Source organism: Python bivittatus, unplaced genomic scaffold (assembly GCF_059951505.1).
Source record: "Python bivittatus isolate LINGU-HERP-01145 unplaced genomic scaffold, Pbiv_v1 ctg000070_np1212, whole genome shotgun sequence".
Taxonomy (NCBI): Eukaryota; Metazoa; Chordata; class Lepidosauria; order Squamata; family Pythonidae; genus Python; species Python bivittatus.
Genome location: NW_028277034.1, coordinates 12,310,901 through 12,320,898, shown reverse-complemented (window position 1 = coordinate 12,320,898; position 9,998 = coordinate 12,310,901). Strand labels below are relative to the sequence as shown.

At 38.3% G+C, this 9,998-nt stretch overlaps 1 long non-coding RNA gene across 1 annotated transcript in view; it reads right to left on the bottom strand.

Moving 5' to 3' along the window:
- Positions 1-289: 289 nt before the first annotated feature.
- LOC148216846 (uncharacterized) overlaps positions 290-9,998 on the bottom strand; it is a 74,499-nt gene continuing 64,790 nt past the window's right edge. The window contains exons 2-3 of the long non-coding RNA XR_015794420.1: positions 2,282-2,408; positions 290-428 (exon numbers count right to left, since the gene is read on the bottom strand). This is a non-coding gene — a long non-coding RNA (uncharacterized LOC148216846). The remainder of the gene's footprint in view (positions 429-2,281; positions 2,409-9,998) is intronic.

Here is a 9,998-nt window from a genome sequence, read left to right as displayed (position 1 = left end):
ATTTTTTAAAAAATAGATAATATACAATAAGGCTAACAGTCTTTTAAAATCCTTACCCATGAAACATTTTCAAAATAAACAGAATAAGTTATTAATTTGTCACAATCCAAATTCCAGCATCTTAAAGCTGGTGACATATGTAAACCTAAACTGTCATGGAAAAAGTCAAGAAATACCTGCCAAGAGTATGGATGGACATAAAACAAAGCCATGGCTTTCTTTCTGACCAGCTTAATTGTTTCAACCCATCCTTATATTTTACATCTTTCAACCTCTGCTCTTACCTTTTCCTCCCCTTGAAGAACCCATACTGTCGATAGGAAATGAAAAGTCTATCTTTTTCCCTGTCACAGCAATTTCAGGTATCATGCCAAGATAAATGGTCCAAATGATTTATTTTGGGAAATGTAGTTTTCCTAGGATGGTGACTGTTGGAATGGGAAAAACAAGGCAGAATTAAGTATGAGATTGGACACTTAGCTTCTCACTTAAAAACAGTATTTTACCATTCACTGCTCTTTACATCTGCTGAACAGAACATTTACTTTATTTTTCTAGGCTTCTCCCCCAGCAATAAGAAGAAGTTAAAATACTGCTCAACAAAAGTTCCATTTTTTTCAAAGAACTCTTCTCAAACTGTTCTATCATGTATAATGGCTTGAGTGCTGTTTGTTGTTAGATTAAAATGAAAATATAAAAGAATGCAAGTAGTTACAAAACCATGGTCCTGTTCCTATTTCCAGGGTATCTGCAGGGCTGGTAAAAAAGTCAAGATTGGGGCTGCAACAGTGCACCTGAAGGCCCACTGTTTTGTTTTTTTTTAACATGTGTTGCATGCATGACACATTAAAAATGTGTCACTGTCTTTAATCATACAATGAGGCTGCGATCTTGATTTCTTTTTTACGCCCCACTTCCACCCCATCCGTATCCAGGCCTGTTTCAGTGGTAAATAAGCATCAGCAAATATCTTCAATAGATCATTAGAAACTGCTGAGGATAAAATTCTGACTTAATTCCATCTTCTATTACTAAATAATAAAAATGATTGCTTGGGCTCCCTTTTAAGAACAGTTTCACCTGGATTTTGTCTGTTCTGGGGTACAATTCAGTGTGCCTGTTCCATCCCCTCACATGAAATCTTGACTGATTAACAGCTCTGTGGTTTGGCAATCATGTTGTGTTTCTGTTTCTGTCCCAGGGCCAACACAAAGTTTCCCCCCTTGGAGCTATTACTCTCTCACACAAGACCTATCTGTGGTGCAGCATAGAAATTTAATATTTCTGTAAACAAAGAAAGAGTGGATCCCCCCTTTTATTTTTAATGGGGCTGATAGGAGTGCCCTTGGTATGTAACAAGCTTGTAATTGCATCTTGGGAAACATTTATTTGTTCAAAATCCTTCATGTCACACTTTTAGTTTTTTCTCCAGCATACATCTATATATTAGTATATACACAATGGTAATGTGAGAAATGCTAAGTGCCAGCTTTTAAAAGTTTGCTGAGCTGACTTTATAAATTTGTCAAATTAGATGCAGAAACAAACAGAAATAAGCAAAAAAGACATGGCAAAGAGGAATAACAAACTCACATCCTAAAGCATGTGAAAAGAGGATGCTAAAAGGGCCACTGAACACTAAGAATGTTTCTCTTTATAGAATGGACACCTGGTCCTACTCAGTTTGCAGTGATGCATCTGAGAACATATTGCACATTTTAAAAAATCAACAACCAATCTTCAATGTACATTGCATGGAAAAAGAAAAAAACAAAAAGTATTGCAATGGGTTTCCAAATGTAGTTCAAAGATGAGGAAACCAAGATAAGTCAAATGCCCAGACAAGTGTTCAAGTTTCCATACCAATGGCCTAATGCTCGGATTTGAGTTGGGATGGAGATGAAAAGCAATGTTGGCCTCTCCGTTTGGTTGGTTGAAATCCAGTTATTTGCAAGGGCAGTAGTCATGTGAGTTAGTAAGCAAAGGACATACTGAGAACTAGATCTTGCAACAGCATTTGGATAATATTACAGAAACTGATTGTTATATTTCAGTGGAATGTTACTTGAATGTAAGGCTTAAGCTATTCTTTACTTGTGACATGCCAACATTTCTCCTGTATCTTTTTCTGCTATTCTCTTTAAATTTGATAAAAGAAAAATTGCTTTCCAAATTTCTTCTGGTTTCATTGAAATTTCCCATGGCTGGAGTGCAGTGACCTTATTCATGTACTTATTCATGACCTTACTCATGTACTATGACTACTTATTCATGTACTCACAAACGGTATGTGCGAATGCTCTGTCTCTCAGGGTATAATAGTTGCTCCAGCAGCCCCATCTTCTCTGGCTTCCCATGGTTCATTTAAACCTTAAAGAGAGACGTCATGACAGGATTCCTCCCCTGGGCTTTAAAAAGAAAAAAGAAGTGTGGGCAGCGAGGGAAAACAAGAGAAAGCAGAGTTCCAGCAGTAGCATCTTCTGCCTTATTTTAAATTTAAAATAAGTTTTTAAAAAAGTCCAAGAAAAAATTGAATTCTTACGGACTCTGACAAAAGGAGACAAAGACTTGTTGTTGTTGTTTTCTTCAAAGTGGAAAAAAAAAAATCAGAAAATGCAAAGCAGCTTTTAGCATAGCATTATTCTTTGTCAATAGATCATATAACTATTCCAGGATGTTAATTAAAAGGATATATGATGATCTATAACCTTAATAAAGATTTGATTTGATTTAGAAGGATAGAATATTGATATCGAATTAGTAATTAGTATGTTGACAACGGTTGTGTGTCACCAGTTACTAATAGAAGAATAATGTCCCTTTTTAATTTGGTACGTCAACATTTGGCCTACTATAGCAATGTTTAAATCTCATTTGGAGAAGTCAGTGAGCATCAAAACCAATTAATTTGTGAAAAAGTGGCTTCTGTTTGGTATAATAAAATTTGTATTTACGTTCATTGTTTTGTATTTGAGTAATGAATAATATTTGATTAACTGATCAATTTGAGCCATCAGGTTGGTGCTGACTCTTATCAACCACATAACCTAACATAGCCTTGGGCAGCATTTGCTGAAGGACCTTACCAAGAGATTTTTTTTTTAAATAGAAACAGCAGAATGATGGGTTACAAATCAAATAAACATATAAATAAACCTAGGGCAAATGTTGCTTCAGGGCACACTCCATAGGTGAAATGACTTATGATGTTATAATAAAAGGAGATGTCCCAAAGAAATTAAGACTGGAGTCTTCAAAACCTCCCCCCTCCCCTTCTAATCTGATAATCTGTCAAGATTCTGATCTTGGACTGGCAAGTAGTTCTGTCCTTGGCTTCTTGGCTTTAAAAGTCTACTTTGGAACATAGAAAGCTTTCTTATGGCAAATCAGATATTTTAGGATTCTACAAAAATCAAAGAAAGGTTTATTGGCTTATATCCACATATGCATAATATATGGATATTACTAATATAATATTAGTAGTGGACAGGAATATTACTAACATATCAAATATTACTAATATAATAGTAGTTTATACTAAATACTATTATACTATACTATAGTAGTTTATACTAAGTACTAATATATAGTACTAATATAGTATTAGTAGATATTATTAATATATTAGTAGTAGTAGTATTACTAACATATCAAATCTCCTTCAGAAGATTAAATTATTTTCCTACTTGAAAAGGTCTGATATTTTCCTATTGAATAATACTGGGGACTATTTGGGAGCTCTCTGGTAACTGAAAAAATGTTCCTGTTCATGCCAGCAAATTTTTAGATAAAGCCCTTACAAGGATACAAATCTCTGCTATGCCCAGGGAATTAAATCAACCCATACATTTCTTTCTTCTCACTTTTTAAAAGGCATTGTACACATCTTTCCTTCACTAGTTTCTTTGTGTTGTTTCTTGGCAGTAATATCTGCTTCTAAGGAAAGAACATACAAAATAGGATAATCTTGTGTGAAGTGGTTTTCACAGTGTCAAAAGGCAGATGAATGACTCTGTGTCCTCAGTATGGTTAACAACTATGTAATAAAAGAGATAAATGTTTCTGTGAAGTTAAACTAATATACCAGAACAAATAATATATTTCTTTTATTTAGTTGGATAATCAACAAAACAGCAAGTACTGTTTGATTATATCTTAGCCTGGTGTAGTACAACTCTTAAAAACACACCATGCATACTTTTAATAGCTTCTATAACCAGGCTAAAGACTGGCAGGAAATGATAACAGTGGGACAGAATCTAAGAATATAAGAATCAGTTTAGCATAACCAAGGATGGGTTAGACAACCTAGTGCTCTCAAAATGTTTTGAACTCCAACTCTCTATGAACTCAAGCCACCATGGCAAAAGATTATGGTAGATGCGGTCCAAAATACCAAGGAAGCACCAGACTGCCCACCCTAACTTAGCATATTGCCACCTACTGCCTTGATAACCAAGGCTGATCCAAAATCCCATACAAAAACAATTCAATAAAACCAAATATTTAAAATAGACAGCATCACTGATGCCGTCATAAAAATGGATGAAGAAGAGGTGCATCAGGAAGTAGTGATCTGCTGATGTGTCATTTTAAAAGTATTTAATTATGAAACAAGCTAAAATAAACATATCCCACTGAAATGTATTAGTAATCTACACTGTAGTGTGCTTTCCTTGATGAGCTGAACAGTTGACTGATAAACATTCTGGCTGCTTGGAATAAAATGGTTAGCATGTTTGCAATTCATCTTCTTGGGATATAAATTCATGCAAGCCCTTGACATAAGAAAAGCTTGATAGGACAAGTTGAGAACTAGGAAGAAAACCCAAGAATAAGGATGTAAATAGACTGAGAAACCAGAAGCTGGATGGCCACATGATAGGAAGGAGGCTTTAGAGGAAAGATCTGAGGAGAAGATAATATACTAATTCAAGAAGTTTATAAGAGATAGAAACCATGAAATGCATTGAAAATAGGGTTGCTTGAACACTATCTTGATAAAACTGCTAAAGCTTTCATAGCTGTGTATAAAGGAATTCTGTAAATTGTAGCTTCTATTCCTCTTGTATAGGATACAAAATAAGGGTGAAGATTATACTAAGGGGGAAAATAAGGGTGGAGATCTGATTATGCTAAGGGGAAAAATAAGGGTGGAGACATTTGAATTTTGTTTGAATTAATTATCTAATTCTTACCACAGCCCATTGCTACTATGGACAGGAACCCTAGTACAAAAATAAAGTATGTGTTTTATATGTGGACAGTTATAGATTAATTCTTGGCATCTATGGTTAAAAAAGAATTCAGATTGCTGGTGAAGCTAAAGACCTCAGCCTGAATCTCTAAAGATAATGAAATGAAACAAAATCAGACTAGATGGACAAATAGTTTGATCACATTTTAACTAGTCACTGGTAATTTGTAGTTCAAGGGTACTCTGGGTACTAGTGTTATTTGAGAGTTGTTTCCGAGTTTAAACCCAAGGATTGATAGCTAAATCATCTAAACTTAGAAAGCAGTGGTGTCATACTGACCACATCTGTCTTTGTTTTGACACTAGTTTTGTTCGATGTTGTGGCACATGCTCACTTAATAATAATAATCTTACTTTATTTAGTTGCTTATTTCTAGGTATACGACTCTCAAAATAAACCAGCTACAGTATATAAAGTACACTGTATTCAAAATCTGCGTCATATTTGTTACTGTGATAGCAATTAACTTCATTCTTGAAGAACTCTAACTATGCAATCCGTTTTGAGCTTACATGGGAATTCACTTCAGCGGGACTTATTTTGTAAGTGGGATTGTAAGACAAATGAATAAATAACCAGAAACATCACTTGTAAAAGTCATTCTTAAAGCTAGACACACACACACTTCCCAAAGTAAAAAAATAAAAGCCAAGGTCAGTGAGAATTGGAAATGGTAGCTACATTACCTTCAGGCAAATTGTAAAGGTTTCCAGAGTCCTGGGCTATAATATGTCAGGAAGATGCACATTCATCAATCAAATGCCATAAGTGAGTAAATTGGGAAATGGGGTATCAGGAATAAACAGAGCTCTATAAAAGGAGAAATGCAATGACAGGCAGCCTTAACAGAGCAATTTTGTTTCTAAACATAGAAGTGATTTCAAGACCTCTTTGAATGCAGAGGAGTCAATTATTGCCTAAACAAATAAACTAGTGTCTTTGAACCCCAGGCACTGACCAACATGTCCACTTGAGATTGTGTAGCCTTAATAGCAAAGAGACATTCTGTGTCAATGCTCTTGCTCCTTTTGCTGTCACTAAGAGATTGATTAGATGGACCAAACTAAATAAAAAGGAGAATTTGTAACTGGGCTGAGTTTTGTATGAAGTTAATGTCTTAAAAATATAAAGAAAGAGAGGGAAGGAAAGAGGAAGAGAGGGAAGGAGGAAGAGAGAAAGAGAGAGTACTTGATAGAAATGTTGGGGTAAGACAGAGGTTTGATTTTCTAATTACTTACCTATTCCAGAACCCGCTTTTTCCCAGCTTTGTATTCATAATGCACTGCTACCATCTGGTACTTTCTATTGTTGTATGTATGTACAGTATGTATGTATGTATGTATGTATGTATAAATCCCCTCTCACCCCTATGGGTGGTACGTGTCTTCCTCAATCTTGGGTCCTCTACCAGAGGCCTGGGAGTTTGAGGGTTCTGTGCAGTATCTTAGCTGTCCCTAGCACTGCACTCTTCTGCACAGAGAGCTCTGATGTTGTTCCTGGGATCTGTTGGAGCCACTCTCCCAGCTTAGGAGTCACAGCTCTGAGTGCTCCTACCATCACTGGGACTACTTTGCCCTTTATTTCCACATGCTTCCTAGTTCCTCCTTCAGGCCCTGATACTTCTCCAGCTTCTCCTACTCCTCCTTCCTGAAGTTGCTGTCACTTGGCACTGCTACATCTATCACCACCACTGTCTTCTGGTACTTGTCTACTACCATGATGTCTGGTTGATTGGCCAGTACCATCAACCTGGAAATCCCACAGGATCTTAGTCCTGTTATTCTCCACAATCTTCTGTGGAATCTCCCATCTGGACTTGGGACAGTCTAGCCCATACATTGTGTAGATGTTCCTGTACACAATGCCAGCTACTTGGTTGTGCTGTTCAGTGTATGCTGTTCTGGCCTGCATCTTACACCCTGCCACTATATGTTGGACTGTCTCTGAGGCCTCTCTGCACAGACTGTATCTTGGATCCTGTCTAAGTGTGATAGACCCCTGCTTCTATGGATCTGGTGCTTAGTGCCTGTTCTTGTGCTGCTATGATCAGTGCCTCAGTGCTGTCTTTTAGTCCAGCCCTTTCCAGCCACTGATAGAATTCCCAATGTCAGCCACTCAGTTATACATCCCATGCAGGGTCTTGTCTTGCCATGCCACTTCCTCTGCTTGAACCTCCTCCCATGTCTGCTGCTGCCTCATGCATTCTCTCAGCAGCTCATCTTTGGGTGCCATCTTACCGATGTACTCCTGGATGCTCTGGGTTTCATCCAGGAAGTGGCTTTGACACTCTCCAGACCTCACCTGCCCTCTTTCTGGCTGGTGTACAGTCTCTGGATGTTGGACTTGGGGTGGAAACCTCCGTACATTGTGAGGAGCTTCCCTATCTTCACATTGGCAGCCTCCATGTCTTCCTTTGGCCAACTCACTATACCAGCAGGGTATCTGATGACTGGTAGGGTGTATATGTTGATTCATGGATCTTGTTCTTCCCATTGAGCTGGCTCTTTGGGACAGCTTTGGGTCTTATCCTTTGGTGGTATTTGGATGTTGCTGTCTTCATTGCCTCCTCATCACGGTTCCCATGTGACTGTGGGATACCAAGGTACAGCCTGTATGTCTGCTATGTGGCCTGCTGGTAGTTCCACCCCATCAGTCTTAACAACCTTCCCTCTCTTTATACTATCCAGCCATACTTCTCTAGTCTGAATGACATCCCAATGTCCTCACTGTAGTTCCATGTCAGGTGGATCAGAAAGTCGATGTCTTGTTCACTCATAGCATACAGCTCGATGTCATCTTTGTAGAAGAAGTGGATGATGGTAGTTCCACTCTTGAACTTGTATCTGTATCCAGTCCTTGTGATTATATAACTGAAGGGGTTCAAGCCTATGCAGAACAGCAATGGGGACAGTGCATCACCATGGTATATGCTGCACTTGATGGCCACTTGTGAAAGCTGTCTTGAGTTGACTTCCAGAGTTGTCCTCCATAATTCCACTGAATTCTTGAGGAAGGTCTTTAGTGTCCTGTTGACTTTGTATAGCAGCAGGCATTCACAGATCCATATGTATGGCATTGAGTCATAGGCTTTCCTGTAATCAATCCAGGCTGTACTCAGATAGGTCTGTCTAGATCTTAAGTCTTGGGTGACTGCTCTCTCTATGAGCAACTGGTGTCTTGAGCCTCCCCAATGCCCTTCTGAGCTGTGCTTATGTACTGGCCCATATGGTTCTGTAGCTTGGTGGCTATGATGCCTGATAGGACTTTCCATGTTGTGGGGAGGCAGGTTATTGGCTGGTAGTTGGATGATGCTGTTCCTTCTGGGGGTCTTTCACGATCAGCACTGTCCTTCCTTGGGTTAGTCAGTCTGGGTGGGAGCCTGCTGCTAGCAGCTGATTCATCTGTGCTGCTGGGCATTCATGCACTGCTGTTAGTTTCTTTAGCAAGTAGGTGTCCATCATGTCCAGGCCAGGTGCTGTCCAGCTCTTCATGTTCTTGTCCCACTGTTGGATGTCCGCTACAGTGATGGTGACTAGTTTCTGTTCTGGGAGATTGCTGTGGTCTGCTTTCAGGTCCTGCAGTTACTTTGCACAGGTGTTATGTGTCTTCTCTTTCTCCCATATATTCTTCCAGTTCTGTTCAGTTTATGCTGTTACTGTGTTGTTGCACTGCAGTTGGGAGTACACCTTGGATGGTTCTTTTGAGAACAGGCATTTATCTTCTTGGCCTCTGCTTCTCTAGTGTATCTCCTTAGCCTGGTAGCCAGTGCTGTGAGCCTTTGTTTAGCAGTCTCTAGGGCTTCAGATGGAGCCAGGCCCTTGTATTTTTTCAGCAGCCAAGTCTTATCCTTAATCTCCACACCCTTCTGTAGTTCTACCAGCTGACCAACTTCTCTCTGCATGGCCTTGATCTTAGCCTCCAACCTCATTTTCTTCGGGGGGGTATGTACTGCTGTTCTTGATTGCGTACCCAAGCATCTCCAAGATTACAGCAGCTGTGGCGTATATCAGTTCATTAGTTTGAGTTGTGGTGGTAGTAGGGATTGTCATGAGGGCTCTATTGGCATGGACTCATAATTTATTTTATTTTTGAGCAATAATTAGAGATGATGATAGTTATGGTCCAATTTATCGAGGGTCACAGGTCAGTTTCTCTTGCTCTAAAAGAAAGGTAGCAACTCAGAAGCAGAATATGGCAAAATTTATGACAAGAGTTTATTTTGAAACTTTTTCAACCTTTCTACTTCAGTGTAGTGAAACAAAACTTGTTTGATTTTTGTCCTTCAAAGTAAAAAAACATTTCAAAGTAAATCACATGAGTTGGATGGGAAATTCTGATCCTTTCCTTAGTTACAGGATGGCTGATGAGTAGTCCTTCATTGAATAATCATTATTTCCATGTTCAACAGCCTTTCCACAATTAAATTCAAAGTAAAATATCTTGAAGAAATCTTTTTTCATGTTTTCCACAGAGGAAGCAATATAGGTTTCTAAAATAATTTGCAACTTAAAAATAAAAACTCAGTGCCCTCACAGTAATAAATCAACTCAAAACACCATCCAAATAAATTAAAAGAACCTAAAGTATCATAAGAATGAGATGAAAAAAGTAAAATCTTTCAGTGCATGAACAAAACTTTACTGAAATTAAAGGACTGATGTTAGCACAGTCTGGGCCTGAAGAATATAAATCACCCCGAATCCATAATCAAATTATGCAGCTCCACGTTGATTATACAAG